The 9,713-nt window shown below is 45.9% G+C and overlaps 1 non-coding gene across 1 annotated transcript; it reads right to left on the minus strand.

Annotated features, from left to right (window-relative positions):
- Positions 1–236: 236 nt before the first annotated feature.
- Positions 237–308, minus strand: trnae-cuc (transfer RNA glutamic acid (anticodon CUC)). The gene has a single exon. It is a non-coding gene; the product is annotated as a tRNA-Glu (tRNA).
- Positions 309–9,713: the final 9,405 nt, after the last annotated feature.

Consider the following 9,713-nt stretch of genomic DNA (forward strand, 5'->3'; position numbering starts at 1 on the left):
CTCGATGTCACAGTAGAGCGAACAGTCAATGGTAAATTCAAAACAGCGTCTACAGGAAAACAACGCATACGAACCAAGTACTGAACTACAGAAGCAATCATCCCTCCACATACAAACAAATCTGAATCAGGACACTATTTCAACGAGCCACGACACACTGCAGCACCCAGGAACGACTATAAATAATTACACAGAGCATTTAAGAAGAATGGGTAGCCTGCACCCCTGAAAATGGTTTCCCTGACCAGGAATCGAACCCGGGCCGCAGCAGTGAGAGCGCCAAATCCTAACCACTAGACCACCAGGGAGATGCGGTGTCCGCTTGTCAGCTCTCCTAAAAATTACTTTCCTGCCCGGAAATCGAACCTGGGCCGCGGTCGTCAGCAAGCTTTCACCTGTGCATCCAACAATGTCATTTTTTGTATCCATTGCTCCCGATGCGGTCTCCTCTACATTGGGGAGGCTGGAGACTCCTCGCAGAGTCCAGTCACGGCGCTTGAGGGGATATTTCCAGGACACCCGCAACAATCAACCCCATCGCCCTTTGGCCCAACATTTCAACACCCCCTCCCACTCTGCCGAGGACATGCAGGTCCTGGGTCTCCTCCATCGCCGCTCCCTCCCCACCCGATGCCTGGAGGAAGAACGCCCATCTTCCGCCTCGGATAAATTCAAACCCAGAACATTAATGTAGACTTCACCAGTTTCCTCATTTCCCCTCCCCACACCTTACTTCAGTTCCAAACTTCCAGCACAGTGCTATCCTCATGACCTGTCCTACCTGCCAATCTCCCTTCCCACCTATCCGCTCTACCCTCCTCTCTGACCTTTCACCTCCATCCCCACCCCCATTCACCTATTGTACTCTTTGCTACCTTCGGCCCAGCACACCTCCACCCCCCAATTTATCTCTCCACCCTGGAGGCGTCCTGCTTCCATTCCTGATGAAGGGCTTTTGCCCGAAAAGTCGATTTTCCTCCTCCTCGGAAGCTGTCTGACCTGCTGTGCTTTTCCAGCACCACTCTGATCTAAACTCTGGTTTCCAGCATCTGCAATCCGCACTTTTGCCTACCCAATAAACCCAGTGTGTCGATTTCACATCAACAAACTGACACAAGCAGACACAACGTGTGCAGAAACCCTAGCCACATTACTTTACATAAAAGACATCTGGGAAATGATGTCCAGACAACTCAACGCTCTCAGCATTATGGTAGCCCACAAACCTACCAACACACTTAAACAGCGGCTAATGAACCTGAAATACCCGATACAAACAACCCGCAAACGAATGTTATTTACAAAATACCATACAAGGAAATATATACATGAACTCTGCCGCACAGTTCTCTGTGGCAAGAAATGCTGGGATGAGATAAAGAAGATTTTTTTCAGCCAAAACGAATCGGCACTGACTGGACAGCCATTTACAATCAACGCTGTCAGGCCAGGATGCAAGATCCAACAGGATGAATAGATTTCTTATTTCCTGAAGATTTACAAAGCTGAGACTGGGTTTTGGTGTTTGTTCCCTTTCCACTCCCAGGAGCCGCAGTGGTTGGGGAGGTGAGTTGGAGAAAGTGAAATATGTCCATGAGCAGCGTGTGGGGCGATTTCAGCTTCCCCTCCTCTAACAGCGCTGTGACGTGACTCTGATGTTCTCAGGGACACTTACTGACGCGAGACAGTGAAAAGATTCCCATTCCCGCAAATCAGGAATTCAAACCGTATGCCGGCTTCAGGACAATGAGAAAGATTAATTGGGGTGTGTGAAGAAGCTGTGAGCTGCATTTCAAACAGGTAGGTGGAGTCAGATGCCTCATCCATTGCGCCCCGGCCCTGTGCGTACCTGACGCCACCATGCTGCTGAGTTCTGACGTTAACACGGACATGCGCAGCAATGGGAACATTCACAAGAGGAACAGCCAAAGATAATCACCGTCACTGCTTACCTTCCATTGTCCCAACTTGGTGAAGCAGTATCTTTCACTGGCAAATAAAACACATTCGTCCTCAGGTGCCTGCTTCATTTCGATCACGGCTTCACGCCCCTCACTGTTCTCGTCTCATTTCCAAACACTTGGCTCATAGCCTCAAAAGAAGCTCTGTGGGTATCTGCTTGTTCCACCCTGACAGGCAATGGGTTGCAGATTTCCAACCCCTCCACTGATGTGAATCTTAAAGAAGAAACCGGGGAACAGTCTTCCTTTCTTTTTGACGACATTTCTCAACTGTCGTCGGCAAGGTTCACACCTGCGTGGGGAAACCGCAATCGATCTCAAATCCATCGTATTAACCACTCGACCCACGAACAAAGAACCACACTGACAGCTTCATTTCCCAGGTCTCTCTGCCTGTGGAGCTGAGAAATAGTGAGTTATTGCTGGGTTTGTTTGAATACAATCACTTCACAGGTTTCGAAAGGGTTACATATCTGCACATGGCGAGTCTGGTTGTTTCATCACGAAAGATGAAATAAACTTTCAGTTAAAAGCAAAAACAGAAATTGCAGGAGCAACTCAGCAGGTCAGGCACCATCGGTGGAAAGAGAATCAGAGACAATATTTCAGAACTCTGTTTTCTCCCACAGGTACTGCCAAACCTGCTGAGTTTCTCCAGCAGCTCCTCTTTGTGTCTCTGATTCTCAGCATCCGCAGTCCTTTACGTTAGAAATTAAATCAATTCAACCTCATGTGCAGGAATGAGAATCCTTTCAATTTCCCAAATAATTGTCAGAGATTTCAAGGCATTTGGTAAAAAAAGTAAAAGTGACATTAGGAAGAACACTTTCTTGTCCCTGTCTGACCGTGACAAGGAGGCAGATTCAAGAACACAAAAGGGAATTCGGTGGTCATGTCCAAAGTAACAATGTGGAGATTTACAGGGCGAAGGCAAGAGAATGATACGAATAGAGACTCTCATTTACTTGCTGTGTAGAACCAGCAGAGCTAATGTGGGCCTCAAATTGCGCTGTGACACGTGTTGTGATTCAGAGTGAACTCACAGTTCAATCAACGGAAGGTGGGGATTTAGAAAAGTTTATATTTATACAATCTCCTCACGTCAACGCAACAACAAAGTGGTTTAATTATCCGCCAGTGGAGAGAACCCGGTTCCTGGAGATGGGACAAAGAGCTGGCTCAGGGATATCAATCCACATTGCTCTCTTTGCCACTAGTTCAGAGGGAGAACATTGGAGGGACAAAGGAGAGAATAACGATCTGTGTCGGGTTTGACTAACTGTTCATGGAGACTATTCCTGGCGAACAATAAGTCGTGTGTAACAGCAGACGATGTGATAACACGGCCTCGTGTGGGTGTGGTAGGGATCAAGGGCATGCGCGAGTTCGGATCCAAATAATATTGAACTCGATCTTGAAGACTGGAGGATTCCAAACGGAAAATGAGGCGCTGGTCTTCCATCTGGAGCGGAGCTTTGCTGGAACACTGCTGCATGCCTGAGACAGAGATGCAGGCTAGGGAACAGGGGGGCGTGCTAAAGAGACAGGCAACCAGACGGTCATCGCCTCTGGGTGCGTTCGAATCACCAACCTTTCGGTTAACAGCCGAACGCGCGGACCAATTGCGCCACAGAGACAGGCGCTGACATGGGTTGCGCCATCACTTAGGGGAGGCTATTAGTGAATTCATAAGTCAGCCTCCCGGCCTCGAATTCCAGTTGTCGTCTATCAGTTTTACTTTTCCATAATGAAGCCTGGGAGATTTATTATCGAGACACCGGGGACAGGCTGGAGACACATCCATGTCAGGAGGAACGAGCTTTCTTACTCCGGGGCCGTCGCCCTTCGAGCCTTTCCGTGTTTTGCCTGTTCCCGAGTTCTCTCATTGGTTCGGAGGCGAGAAAGGGTTTGAATTCCTGATGTGCAGGAACGACAATTCTTTCAATGTCTCAGATCAATTCATGTCCCGAGAACATCAGAGTCAATCTCCCGGCCTCTTCAACAAGGGGACGGTGTCTGGACTGTCTCGACTCAGTCGGACAGTTCATCTTTCATTCTCCTCTAAATACGCTTCCCAAAGAGTTTCTAAAGATTCACAAAGCTGGAGACTGGGATTTCTGTTTTGCTTCATGAACATTTTTCCATTTCGTAACTGACAATATTTTGCCAAAACCTCTTCCCAATTGTACGCCATGATTCATTTCCAGAGATGAGGAATTTCCATTTTGGAGAGACATTCCCAAGGTTGGGAATGTTTGCTTTGGAGCAAAGAAGGTTAACTGGAGATTTCCTGGGGCTGTTGGTAATGATGGGAGAAGAAGCGGTGGGAATGGGCAGATTAATGATCAGAAGAATCAATTGCCACTGACCAGAGTCAGTTACCAGAGGACAGGGATTGAAGTTCTTGAATGAAAAGCAGCACTTGTGCCGATTAAACACAGAGAATACTGCAGAAAGCCAACAGGACGAGCAGCATCTGTGGAAAGGTAAACAGAGCTGACGTTGTGAGGCTGGTACGTTGTTTGTTCAGAACCCGAGGTTCCTGCATGGCAATCAATTCCCAGACATGAGAAAACGTGATTTTATCGAGACGGGTTTTGTGAAGTTTGAGCGATAATGCAGCCAACAGGAAGTCATTTAAAATCGCCAGTGAAGAAAGCATAGTCAGCAGGGTACCACCCTGAGTTGTGGCCGAACACCTGAAGTGTTCGGCCACAACTACACGCCCAAAGTTGTGGTCTAAAATTTCTCATGGAATGGTTCTAACAGGAAAGGTGAGTATTAGGCTTTTCCTGTCCGCGCCATAGTTCCAATGTATTCTGTTCCCCTGGATTTGATCAGGACAGAGGAGGTTGATGGGAGATCGAACTGAACTACACACATTGATGAGTGATAGAACGGGTGGGAAGGATCCATTCCCATGCATAGAGAGATTAATAATCAGGGCCGAAAATAAGGAGCCACTTCAAGAAATTTGGGGTTCATTCAGCAAAGCTAATGTGGAACTGTTCACAGAAAATTGTGATGAAAGTCTCTCGAGTTATTTTGATGAGAAGTGTTGATGATGCTAATACAATCGGTAGGATGAACGTAGATTGGTAAATGTATTTGGTGACAGTTCTGTTCTAGCCCTGTGAGCGAAACCTGGATCTGAAGGAATAAAAGGGGAATTAACAACATCGATCTGAAATTGGATACGTGACAAGAAACAGAGCCATCATTAACAGTTGGCTTTTGAACTGGAGAAGGTTTCTCGTGAAATTAGCTTGAGGCTTGAGGTATGCAAGGTCAAGATAATTTAGGTAAAATACGGAAACACGATCCTCATTAGCAGACAGTGAAAGGATTACAAGACGCAAATTAAACATTTTCAACAAGTGATACAGTGGACTGGGAAGATAAGTATTATAAACTGTGAACAACAAAGTTGTTGAGCACAACACTTACATTCAAAGACCGAAAACATCCAGGTCCTGATTAATCAGATTGTATTGTGGTGCTTTTCTGCAAAACATCCCTTGCAATGTCCTACAAAAGAGTGACAAAACCCATCCCTGTCAGCCCAAGATAGAAAATCCGAAGGGATGAACGTTTGCTGATTTTCTGAAGATTCACAAAGCGAAGACTGGCTTTTGGTGATTGTTTCCTTTCCACTCCCAGGAGCCGCAGTGGTTGAGGCGGTGAGTTGGGGAAAGTAAAATGTGCCCGTGAGCAGCGTGTGGGGCTATTTCAGCTTCCCCTCATCTGACAGCGCTGTGACTTGACTCCGATGTTCTCAGGGACATTGACTGACGCGAGACAGTGAAAAGATTCTCATTCCCGCAGATCGGGAATTCAAACCGTATGCCGGCTTCAGGACAATGAGAAAGATTAATTGGGGTGTGTGAAGAAGCTGTGAGCTGCATTTCAAACAGGTAGGTGGAGTCAGATGCGGAATCCATTGCGCCCGGGCCCTGTGCGTATCTAACGCCACCATGCTACAGAGTTCTGACGTTAACACGGACATGCGCAGCAATGGGAACCTTCACAAGGTGAACAACCAAAGATAATCACCGTCACTGATTCCCTTCCACAGGCCCAACTTTGTGAAGCAGCATCTTTCACTGGCAAAGGAAACACCCTTGTCCTCAGGTGCCTGCTTCATTTCGATCACGATTTCATGCCCGTCCCTGTTCTAATCTCATTTCCAAACACTTTCCTCACAGCCTCAAACAAATCTCTGCGGGTATCTGCTTGTTCCACCCGAACAGGCAGTGGGTTGCAGATTCCCACCAGTCCCAATGTGAGTGAAATACTTTTCCCCCTCCACCGATTTGAATCTTAAAGGAGAAACCGGGGAGCAAGCTCCCCTTCTTTTCGACGACATTTCTCATTTTGTCGTCGGCAGGGTTCACACCTGCGTGGGGAAACCGCAATGGATTTCAAGTCCATCGCATGAACCACTCGGCCCACGAATACAGAACCACACTGACAACTTCACTTCCCAGGTCTGCCTGCCTGTGGAGCTGAGAAAGAGTGAATCATCGCAGAGTTTGTTTGAATCCAATCACTTCACAGTGATTCAAAAGGGTTAAATATCTACACTTGGCGAGTCGAGGTGTTTCATCCCAAAAGGTGAAATTTCCGTTAAAAACAAAACTAGAACTTGCAGGAGGAACTCAGCAGGTCAGGCAACATCTGTGGAAAGAGAATCAGAGACAACATTTCAAAATTCTGTTTTCTCCGACAGGTACTGTCAAACCTGCCGAGTTTGTCTTTTTGTCTCGGCTTCTCAGCATCCGCAGTCCCTTACGTTAGACATTAATTCAATTCAGAAACCCCTTTGTGGAGAGGATTTCCGTTTGGGGAACACTTTCCTGACCCCATTAAAAGCGTGCAGCTTCGAAGCCAAGGAAGAACAGCAAACACTGCCACCCTAGTTGGGCTTGAACCACCAACCTTTCGGTTGACGGCCGAACGCGCTGAACAAATGCGCCACAGAGACAGGCGTTGGCATCCGCTGTGCCATCGCTTAGGGGAGGCTATTAGTGAATTCATAATTCAGCCTCCCCGCCGAGAATTACTGTTGTTGTCTCCCGCGCAGTCTGGCGAGAGATCCCGGCTTTCTTAACTTGACTTGTGCAAAAATGCCCGATTAAACTTCTCAAAAAGAACCTTCGTGAAACGAGGCTGGGCTCCCTGGATTACGAATGGGACAGGAAGTGAAATGATTGGAGATAGCATTGAACAGGTTGACGCGTTTACTTCCCTAATTTTCTTATCCCTATGCCAATTGGCACGTGACTTGGGAAGTCATGTTATTACACACACTGGAGCAGTGGGATTTGAACCTGAGCCTCAGGGCTCTATGGGAGACTACAGCTGCACCACAAAAAAAACCTCGAGTAAATAGGTCCTCTTCTGTTGAATGAGAGGAAACAGCTTCCTCCTCAACATGATACACGACCACTGTACCCTCCGTGCCCATTACAATAAATTGAGCCGCCTCCTGTTGAATGAATGAGTGGGAACCCCTCTCCGAGCTCCAAGAAGCGGGGGGCCCGGCTGGAGGCTGGATATGCTCAAGGCTTGTATCTATTAACTTATTTAAATGGTACCTACTGTATGGGGCTATGGTTTACATTAAAACCGGAGGATCATGTCAGAGTGTTTGTTTATATTTCGCAGTTGTAGTTGGTAAAATACACTCCCTGGAGGAGCACCTTCTGTGATGCTGCATTTCCTGCCTTCTGCCCTTCCCCCATTTGTTATCTCTCATCTCGATTTTACATTTTCAGTCAAATTTAATTTCACATTAATCAGCCTTGGTATTCACTGTGTATTATTAATTAATCTGTTGGATTGTTGTAAAACAAAATTAATGATGTAATTTCATTTATGATGTCTGAGTTTGACATTGAATGTGCAGGTGTGAATGCCAGTAAGTTGTAAAAATAAATCAAGAACTTGTGCTTTTTAAACAAAAAGACGAGTTCAATGGTATTACTGGCATTGTCTCCTTTGAGGATGATGATTATAGTCTGACCAACAAACCATTTCATGCAGTCACCCAGTTTAATTAAAGTCTTTTGGAAAATAATTCTGGCAGGCAAAGATTTATACAACCCAAAATACGGTTGGTAATCATGTATATTCTTATCTTTTAAGCCGTAACAGAAGGCATTGCGTGGCGGTTTGAGACTGAAACTTCGCTGGAAAGAATGTAGATTGATGAGGAAACTGAAAATGGCAGAGTCTCGGGCCACAATCTATCAGTCTGGCTTGATTGTATGAGTGGTGGTTCTTCAAAAGCACCTTTCAAGTCATGACCTCAACCACCAAGAACAGACAAGTGTGAACACAGCATTCCGACTGCAAGGTATATCGCATTGTTTCTTTGTTATTAGCCAAAATGCTGGAACTCACTCCTGAACATTGTTGCAGTCCACATCATATTTGTGAAGCAATTTAAGAGGCAGTTGAGCACCACCTTTTCAAGGTGTGTTTGGGAAGAGTTGTTGGCACAGCCAATGACATTCACATCTCATGAAATAGTAAGCAAAGAGCCCACAGTGTTGGGAGGCTGTATGTTAGCATGGATAGAGGATTGGCTAACTACCACAGTTGTGGTAAGGGGCATGTGCAGGATGACAACTTGTAACTCGTGGTGTACCACAGGGATCAGCGCTGGGGCCAACATTATTTACAATATATATACGAATTACTTGGATAAGTAAAGTGAAGGCACTATTGCTAAATTTGTAGAAGAGACAGTTGATGTGAAAGCAGGTGGTGAGGATGACATTAGATATCTGGAGAGGGATATAGACAGGTTAAGCAAATGAGCGAAAGCTTGGCAGATGGGAAAATGAGGTAATACAGTTTGTCAGGAGGTGAAGAAATGAATATTAATGGAGAAAGCTTTAGAATAGAGGGATTTGGAATCACGTCCACGAATCTCTTCATCAAATTTCAGTGAGTAATAGGGAGGCAAATGGGAGGTTGGCCTTTTCAATAGAGTAGAAATGTAGGGAGGTTATAGTGAACCAATGTAAGGCATTAGTCAGGCCACAACTGAATACTGTGAACAGTTTAGGGCCCTTTACCTGTAGGAAAGATATATTGGCATTGGAGGCAGTCCAGAGAAGGTTGACCATGATGATACCAGGGATGGAAAGAACGTCTTATGAGGAGAACTGAATAGTTTGGGCCTGTGCTTATTAGAAGTTGGAGAATTAGAGGTAACCTTATTGTCACGTACAAGATTCTGAGGAGACTTGACAGGCTCGACGTGGAAAAGTGGGTGAGTCTGGAACCAGAGGAAGTAACCTCCAAATAAGAGATTGCATGTTTAGGACAGATAGGAATTTCTCCTGAGGGCAGTAAATCTGTGGAACTTGATACTACAGAGGGCTGTTGAGCCTGGGTTGTTACGTGCATTCAAGGCTGAGATAGATTTTTTTTAAATCAGTAAGCGAATTGAGGATTATGGGGAAATGGCAGCAAAATGGAGTAAATGTTTCCCAGAATAATCGTGATCTGAACAAATGGCAGAGTCAACTCAATGGGCTGAATTGAATAGTAAATAGTAATTCTGTTCACCGAGCTGGAAGTTTTTGTTGCAAACATTTCGTCCCCTGGTTAGGCGACATCATCAGTGCTTGGGAGCCTCCTGCGAAGCGCTTCTTTGATGTTTCCTCCGGTGTTTATAGTGGTCTGACCCTGCCGCTTCCGCTTGTCAGTTTCAGCTGTCCGCTGTAGTGGTTGGTATAT

The sequence above is a fragment of the Chiloscyllium plagiosum genome, unplaced genomic scaffold, assembly GCF_037043375.1.
Source record: "Chiloscyllium plagiosum isolate Xiang-an unplaced genomic scaffold, Cpla_swu_hap1 HiC_scaffold_27, whole genome shotgun sequence".
NCBI classification, from domain to species: domain Eukaryota; kingdom Metazoa; phylum Chordata; class Chondrichthyes; order Orectolobiformes; family Hemiscylliidae; genus Chiloscyllium; species Chiloscyllium plagiosum.